This window comes from Chiloscyllium plagiosum, unplaced genomic scaffold (assembly GCF_037043375.1).
Source record: "Chiloscyllium plagiosum isolate Xiang-an unplaced genomic scaffold, Cpla_swu_hap1 HiC_scaffold_22, whole genome shotgun sequence".
Taxonomy (NCBI): domain Eukaryota; kingdom Metazoa; phylum Chordata; class Chondrichthyes; order Orectolobiformes; family Hemiscylliidae; genus Chiloscyllium; species Chiloscyllium plagiosum.
In genome coordinates this window covers 19,487,164-19,494,833 of record NW_028270160.1, presented here as the reverse complement: position 1 = coordinate 19,494,833, position 7,670 = coordinate 19,487,164, and the positions used below count along the sequence as shown (strand labels likewise).

Here is a 7,670-nt window from a genome sequence, read left to right as displayed (position 1 = left end):
AGGGAGTGCTGCACTATTGGAGATGTCAGTTTTCAGATAAGAAGTTAAACCTCTCACATTGGCATAAAAGACTACTTCAACTAACAGCTGGAGTAGGAAGGTTATCCCTGATTGCTGGTCAATCTTCATCTATTAACCAATAACTCTGAAACAAATTTTTCAGTTACTATCACATTGTTATTGATGGTACCTTGCTGAGTGCAAATTGGCTCCTGGCATCCCATGTTACAACTGTGGTTCCATTTCCAATGTACTTAATTTGTCTGTCATACACTTTGGGATTTCCTGGGTACATGAAAGGTTCTATATAAACTCCTATTTTTCTTTTGATGCACAGAAATTTGTTATTCTCAATCTATTGCAATTTTCAGATTGTCAGTGTATTTAGAGGGGAACATCATTTGACAAATGACACCCAGAGAAAGAATTCCTCTGAGTATTAGATTGTGAGCATGCTTTAAAACTCTTTCTGTACATCCCAGGGAGAATAGGAGTTAACGTGGTGAGGCATTTCTTATCTCTGGATAGCTACAGATTTCAGACATCCATCAACCCTTACATTGATGACTGCAGCCAAGTAATTTGGTGAGAAACTTTCTGATTGCAAAGTTAATAAGAATAGGCCCTTGTCTCCACTCATGTTCAACACTTATAGCCAGACTGCATGTGTGATTAAGTGTTCATTCATGAATGTTTTGGGGGATAATGCACCAGGGACCTGGTTTGGTAAAGTTTTCACTGTAATCTCCCAAAGTTCTCACCTTTGACCATGCTGCTCAGGGGCTGGAAAGATAACACTGATGGTTATTTTTGTAACGTAGGGAATGTGGCAGCAAGTTTATGAGCATAGGATCTCACAAACACCAATGGTATAAGGATCAGCCTTTTGAGGGTTCAGTATTGATCAGGCTATTGGGGAATACAGCCCTGGTCTTCGAGTTCCTAGGGTGCAGATAGAAGCCATTCAGTTCATCGGGTCTGCACTGACCCTCTGAAGAGCATCCCACGCAGACCTACCCCACCCTAAGCATGGTTGACTCAACTCACCTACACTTCCCCAGACGGTATGGGGCAATTTCCCATGACCAATCCATGTAAACTGCACATCTTTGGACTGTGGGAGGAAACCGGAGCATCCGGAGGAAACCTGCACAGAAACTGGGTGAACATGCAAACTCCACACAGACAGTTACCTAAGGCTGAAATTGAACCCAGGTCCCTTGTGCTGTGAGGCAACTGTGCTAACCACGGACCTACTGTGCCACTCTTCAAAGTAATGTCCACCCGAGACAGCCAATGAGGCTTCGGATTAACCATGTTTAACATCCAGAGGACAGCACCTCCAACAGTCCCTCACTCCCTTGGTGCTGCACAATCTTAATTAGTTGCCGTGATTCTTCCTTTCCAGCTCAGGAAGCTTAATAGCCCAGGTACAGGGGTTAAGGTGGTCACTTGAAACTTGTATACATGAAAACTGAGTTTCTTAATCCCTTACAGCTCTCCCACACATGATGATTGAACATTAAGTGCCCAAGGTTGCTTGGGTTTATTGTAAGGGGATTGGTGAATAAGAATCAAGATTGATGAAGTTGATGTGTTGAAAGTCTTGGCAAGCATTAAGATTGATAAGTCCCCAGGGCCAGACCAGATTTATCCTAGGTTGCTCTGGGAAGTGAGAAAGGAGGTTCCTAAGCCACCGGCGAAGATCTTTGCTTCCTCACTCTCCACAGGAGTCGTACTGGAGGATTGGAAGGAGGTGAATGTTGTTTCTCTTTTCAAAATGGGTAATAGGGAAATCCCTGGCAATTACAGACAAGTCAGTCTTGCGTCTGTGGTCAGCATGGTTTTGGAAAGAATTCTGAGGGATAGGATTTATGCCTATTTGGAAAAGCATAATGTGATTAAAGGCAGTCAGCATAGTTTTGTGAGGGGCAGGTCATGCCTCACAAATCCAATTGAGTTATTTGAGGAGGTGACAAGACAGATCGATGAAGATCAAGCAGTGGATGTGTTGTATATGGACTTCAGCAAGACATTTGATAAGGTTCACCATGGTAGGCTCATTTATAAAGTCAGGAAATGTGGGATACAGGGGGATTTGGCTATCTGGTTCAGAATTGGCTGGCTGACAGAAGGCAGAGAGTGGTTGTAGATGGAAAGTATTCTGCCTGGAGGTCAGTGTTGAGTGGTGTCCCACAGGGCTCTGCTCTTGGCCCTCTGCTCTTTATAGTTTTTATAAATGACTTGGATGAGGATTTTGAGGGGTAGGTTAGTAAATTTGCTGATGACACAAAGGTTGGAGGTTGATAGTATCGAGGGCTATTGCAGGCTGCAGCGTGACATAGACAGGATGCAGAGCTGGGCTGAGAAATGGCAGATGGAGTTCAACCTGGATAAATGCGCAGTGATGCATTTTGGAAGGTCGATCTCAAATGCTGAATATAGGATTAAGGACAGAATTCTTGGCAGTATGGAGGAACACTTGGTTCCCTTAGATCCCTGAAATTTGCCACCCTAGTGGATAGGGTTGTTAAGAAAGCATATGGTATTTTGGCTTTCATTAACAGAGAAATCGAGTTTAAGAGCCGTAAGGTTTTGCTACAGCTCTGCAAGTCCCTGGTGAGACCACACTTGGAATATTATGACCAGCTCTGGTCGCCCTACTATAGGAAAGATACAGGCTTTGGAGAGGGTGCAAAGAAGGTTTGCCAGGATGGTGCCTGGACTGGAGGGCTTGCATTATGAAGACAGGTTGGATAAACTCTGATTTTTCTCTCTGGAGAGAAGAAGGAAGAGAGGTGATCTGATCGAGGTATACAAGGTAATGAGAGGCATGGATAGAGTCAATAGCCAGAGACCTTTCCCCAGGGCAGGTTTGACTGGCACGAGGGGTCATAGTTTTAAGATATTAGGAGAAAGGTATAAAGGGGACAGCAGAGATAGGTTCTTTACACAGAGAGTTGTGAATGCGTGGAGTGCGTTGCCAGCGGTGGTGTTGGAAACAGAGTCATTGGGGACATTTAAGCGACTGCTGGACATTCACATGGACATCAGTGAGTTGAGAGGTGCGGAGGTTAGGTTATTTTATTTCACATTAGGATTAAACCTCAGCACAACATCGTGGGCTGAAGGGCCTGTTCTGTGCTGTACTTTTCTATGTTCTAATAAGGAAGTCTAGCTATAATTATAGAGCGCTTTAGTGAGACCACACCTAGAGTAGTGTGTGCAGTTTTGTTCTCCATGTTTAAGTATATCCTTGCAACAGAGTCAGTCCAGCAAGAAATTGATTCCTGGGATAAGAGGATTGTGCTTCAATGAGAGGTTGAGTAAATTGGACGAATAGCGTCAGGAGCTTAGATAAATAAGAGGTGATTTAGTTGAAACGTGAAAGATTCCTGAAGAAGGGCTCATGCCCGAAACATCGATTCTCCTGCTCCTTGGATGCTGCCTGACCTGCTGCGCTTTTCCAGCAACACATTTTCAGCTCCCGACAGGGGAACCAAGGTCACCTGCCTACCAGCTTTGGGGGGATTCTGGGGCACCAATAGGGCTAAGGAATTGGCCTTTGAAGCATCTGACTCCCTGAATTCCCTCTCCCCACAATGCTCACCCCATGAGAAGTAAAACAGACAGTTAACCTTCTTACATTGGGTCACCTGAAAAGAAGGAATTGATGGATAGTCTTTCGGACCCAGAAGCTGCCGGCCAATGAGATATGATGCCACTGCGATAGACTGAGAAGCTTGGTGGTCAGCTCTTAACAAGTTTGTTGATATAAGACCATAAAAGATAGGAGCAGGAGTAGGCCATTCAGCCCTTTGAGCCTGCTCTGTCATTTAACGGAGATCATGGTTGATCTGTTCTTCATTGCCCTTCATTAAGTTTAAAAAGAAATGTGTTTCATCAAAAGAATGAGCACTGCAAAACTGGGCCCTGACATGGAGTCAGTGCACTGTGTAAAGTATGGCAAAAAGCTGGGGGATTGTGTTGTATTTCTCCAGGTTCACAGCTGATCAGCCTGTGAACAGTCACACTCTAATTTTCTCTCATCAAAATCGAGTCCATGATAATAGCTCCAAGCGATCCAGTAAATCATTGAAAATACTGTTAAGTGCTTGTTAATATTTGTTGGTGGACAACCCCAAAGCACAAAATCTCATGTATTTAATGAGGTCTGTTTAAAATGGATATACTCTTGGAGGGCAATAAAGTCAAAGTCATTATCCCAGTTGAAATATTATGGTCATTGCAATCAAATCTCTCATTTGCATTAGTGAAATAGCTTTGAAATAATTCCACAATAAAATGGCAAGTCAGATGTATTTTTTAAATTGCCATAATATTTAATTCTAGTGCACATAGCTTGTTATTAAATATGTGTCTCATTTGAAAATAGATTCAAGTGAATGCCAACATCTTCAGTTGTGATAAGAACATGCCAAAACTTCACCTTCATGAAATGCCAGAAGGGAATCATTTGTCAAAAGATTTGTGCCAACACAAAGGATGTTTTGTATGTATTTCTGGCTTGCTTTTCTCTTTTTTTTCCTTTGATCTAATCGTCTATTTTCAGAAGCCTTGTTATTTGGAATGCAGTGAATTTATGGTCTGTTTTTGATAAATTCTGAACAGGTGCAGTAAAGAATGGGAGTGAAGGCATCTATGTCTAATTTAATATGTACAGTTTCAAAAGGAAACCTTACACTTTATTTAGTATATAGGAGTTTCGACATTAGATGTAATTGCCAGTTTAAAAGTCTATTGCAGTGAGAGAAGGTAGTGTTTATCTCCCATTCCTCTGATCTTTTTTTAAACTGAGGACCTCAATGTTTAAGTCCAGTTTGCGAATGGTATGTCCAATTAACTTTTTGCTGTTGATTTAATTCTGACAAGGAAGCAATTTGCATTCAGTAACTAATAGCACCAAAAGCAGCATTATAAAATCATAGTCAGCTTGATGAGATGTCATTCTACTAAAATGCCACATTATTAAAGGACACAAAAGATTCTTGAGAAGCAGTGAAAATTAGGTTTCATAATGAGCTTAGCATGATTACGCTAAAGTAACAGTGCATTGGCCATTTACTTTAAAGTTGAAACTTTATTGCTGGAACAGCACAGCAGGTCAGGCAGCATCCAGGGAACAGGAGATTCGACGTTTCGGGCACAGGCCCTTCTTCCTGAAGAAGGGCCTGTGCCCGAAACGTCGAATCTCCTGTTCCCTGGATGCTGCCTGACCTGCTGTGCTGTTCCAGCAATAAAGTTTCAACTTTGATCTCCAGCATCTGCAGACCTCACTTTCTCCATTTACTTTAAATCTCTTCTGACTTTTATTTCACAGAATATTAGAACCACACCGTTCAGAAAGAGGCCAGCCGTCTCATTGTGCCTATCTTGGTACTTTGTAGAAGTTTATTCCCACTATCCCGGATTTCCAATAAATCGCTATCATTTTCAGCTGCCTCTTCAATATCTTTTCGAAGGTTCTTCTCAAACCTGTCATCGTGACCTTTCCAGACAGGGCATTCTGATTCCTAACTGCTCACTGTGGAACAGAATGTTCCCGTACTCCCCTACAATATTTAACAGGTAAAGATAAAGTCACCATAGTTCCTGAGATCCATAGGGCTGCTCTCTCATTACGGTGAGCCAACTGTTGGGCGATTTAACCTGAGGGTCCCATGTCTCAGAGAAGAGGCACGGTTGAGAAAGTACAACCTTCAAGGTGACCTCAGCTGGTACAGGGATTGAGTCCACAAAATGAATTGAATTGATGTCATTTTACACTGCAAGCCAGCTGTCCAGCCAACTGTGCTAACTGATCCCAAAAATGCACGCAACAAGTGCTGGAGAAATGCAGCAGATCTGGCAGCATCTGTGGAGAGCAAAGTGAAAATGTTTGAAGAAGAATCATTGGACTTGAAATGTTAACTCTGCTTCTCCCTCCCCAAGTGTTGCCAGACCTGTTGAGTTCCCCATGAACGAGGAACAAGAGGAGGCCAGTTGGCCCTTTGAACATGTTCATCTATTCAACAACGTCACGACTGATCTAATTTTAACTTCAACTCTGCATTCCTGCACATCCCCAAGAATCTTCCATCCTATGAGTTTCTCCAACACTTCTAGTTTTCATTTCTGATGTCCAGTATCTGCATTCGTTCGCTTTTATTTGAGTTTAATATTATATTGTTTGTCACCTCTTCGTGCTTCAGGTTTCCAGCAGACTATTGTATTTTGCTTGACTTCAATGGAAATAAAACTGATGAGCGATGCAAAAGGGTTGAGACTTAACAATCATCTTTTGTACACTCTCACACAGACAAAATCATAACTGTGACTTTCTCAGTTTAATGGTTGGCACACCAGCAGAGGAGATGATGTCTGCTATATGACAAGTGCCATATCAGACCAGCATGTTCCTTGCCCTTTTGTTTTTAACAAAGAAATGAAGTCAGTTTTGGCTTTGAACAGATGTTTTGTGTCAGTCACATGTCAGTCTTGCCAGGACATGGCTTGGATGTATTCACATTGGTCAGCGAATCTACACATAATGATCAAATGAAGGAGTTGATCTTTGACAGGTTTTACTAATTCAGTGTTTGCATTGTTTTTCAAATACAAAAAGTTACAAATACCATTGCGTTTATGTTTAAATTACTTTTAAATGGTCGCTACAAAATGCTGGGGAAATAAACTGAAAAGAACAAACTGCAGCTTGAGAAAGGAAGTAAAACAGCAACAGTGAAGTTAAAATCAACTCGGCGAAAGTGAGGACTGCAGATGCTGGAAGTTAGAGTCGAGAGTGTGATGCTGGAAAAGCGGAGCAGGTCAGGCAGCATCGGAGGAGCAGAAGAATTAATGCTTCGGGATGAAGGACGTTTGCCTGAAATGTCAACTCTCCTGTTCCTCAGATGCTGCCTGACCTGTTGTATTTTTCCAGCACATGCTCTCAACAGTGAAGTTAAGTTCACTTGCCAGCATGACACTGAACCTCGAGTTTAATTCCATCACATATATTTAGTGCCCATCCACAGCTACTCTGCTGGTGGTGAGCCACTTTTTTGAACAGTTGCATTCCATGAGTTAATTGGCTGATCTCGACTATTCATGCTGGTCTCAGCAGAGCGTTGGCCTGAGTTCTCACCATTGACAGTAATTTTTTTTTATTCTTTTGTGGGCGTTGCTGGGTGGCCAGCAGGTACTGCCCGTCCTTAGATGCCCATGAGAACATGGTGGTGAGCTACCTTCATAAACCACTGCATTCTGTGTGCTGAAGCTTAACCTACGATGCTCCAAGGAAGAGAATTCCAGTGACAGTGAAGAAACGGTAATATATTTCCAAGTCAGGATGGTGAGTGGCTTGGAGGGGAACTTGCAGGTGGAGGTGCTCCATTGTATCCGCTGCCCTTGCCCTTCTAGAAGGGAGTGGCCATGGTTTTGGAAGGTACTGTCTGAGGATCTTGTGTGAATCTCTGCAGTGCATCTTGTAGATAGTACAGACTGCATCGGTGGTGGACAGTGTGGATGTTTGTGGATGCGGTGCCAATCAAGCGGGCTGCTGTGTCCTGGACGGTGTCAAGCTTCTTGAGTGTTGTTGGAGCTGCACCCATCCAGGCAAGTTTGGAGTATTCCATCACACTCCTGATTGTTCCTTTGCAGATGATGGACAA

General features: G+C 42.8%; 1 long non-coding RNA gene across 1 annotated transcript; it reads left to right on the top strand.

Annotated features, from left to right (window-relative positions):
* The first annotated feature begins 480 nt into the window (after positions 1-480).
* On the top strand, positions 481-6,272 carry LOC148145947 (uncharacterized). Its single transcript, XR_015760995.1, has 3 exons — positions 481-585; positions 4,397-4,513; positions 5,342-6,272. It is a non-coding gene; the product is annotated as an uncharacterized LOC148145947 (long non-coding RNA).
* Positions 6,273-7,670: the final 1,398 nt, after the last annotated feature.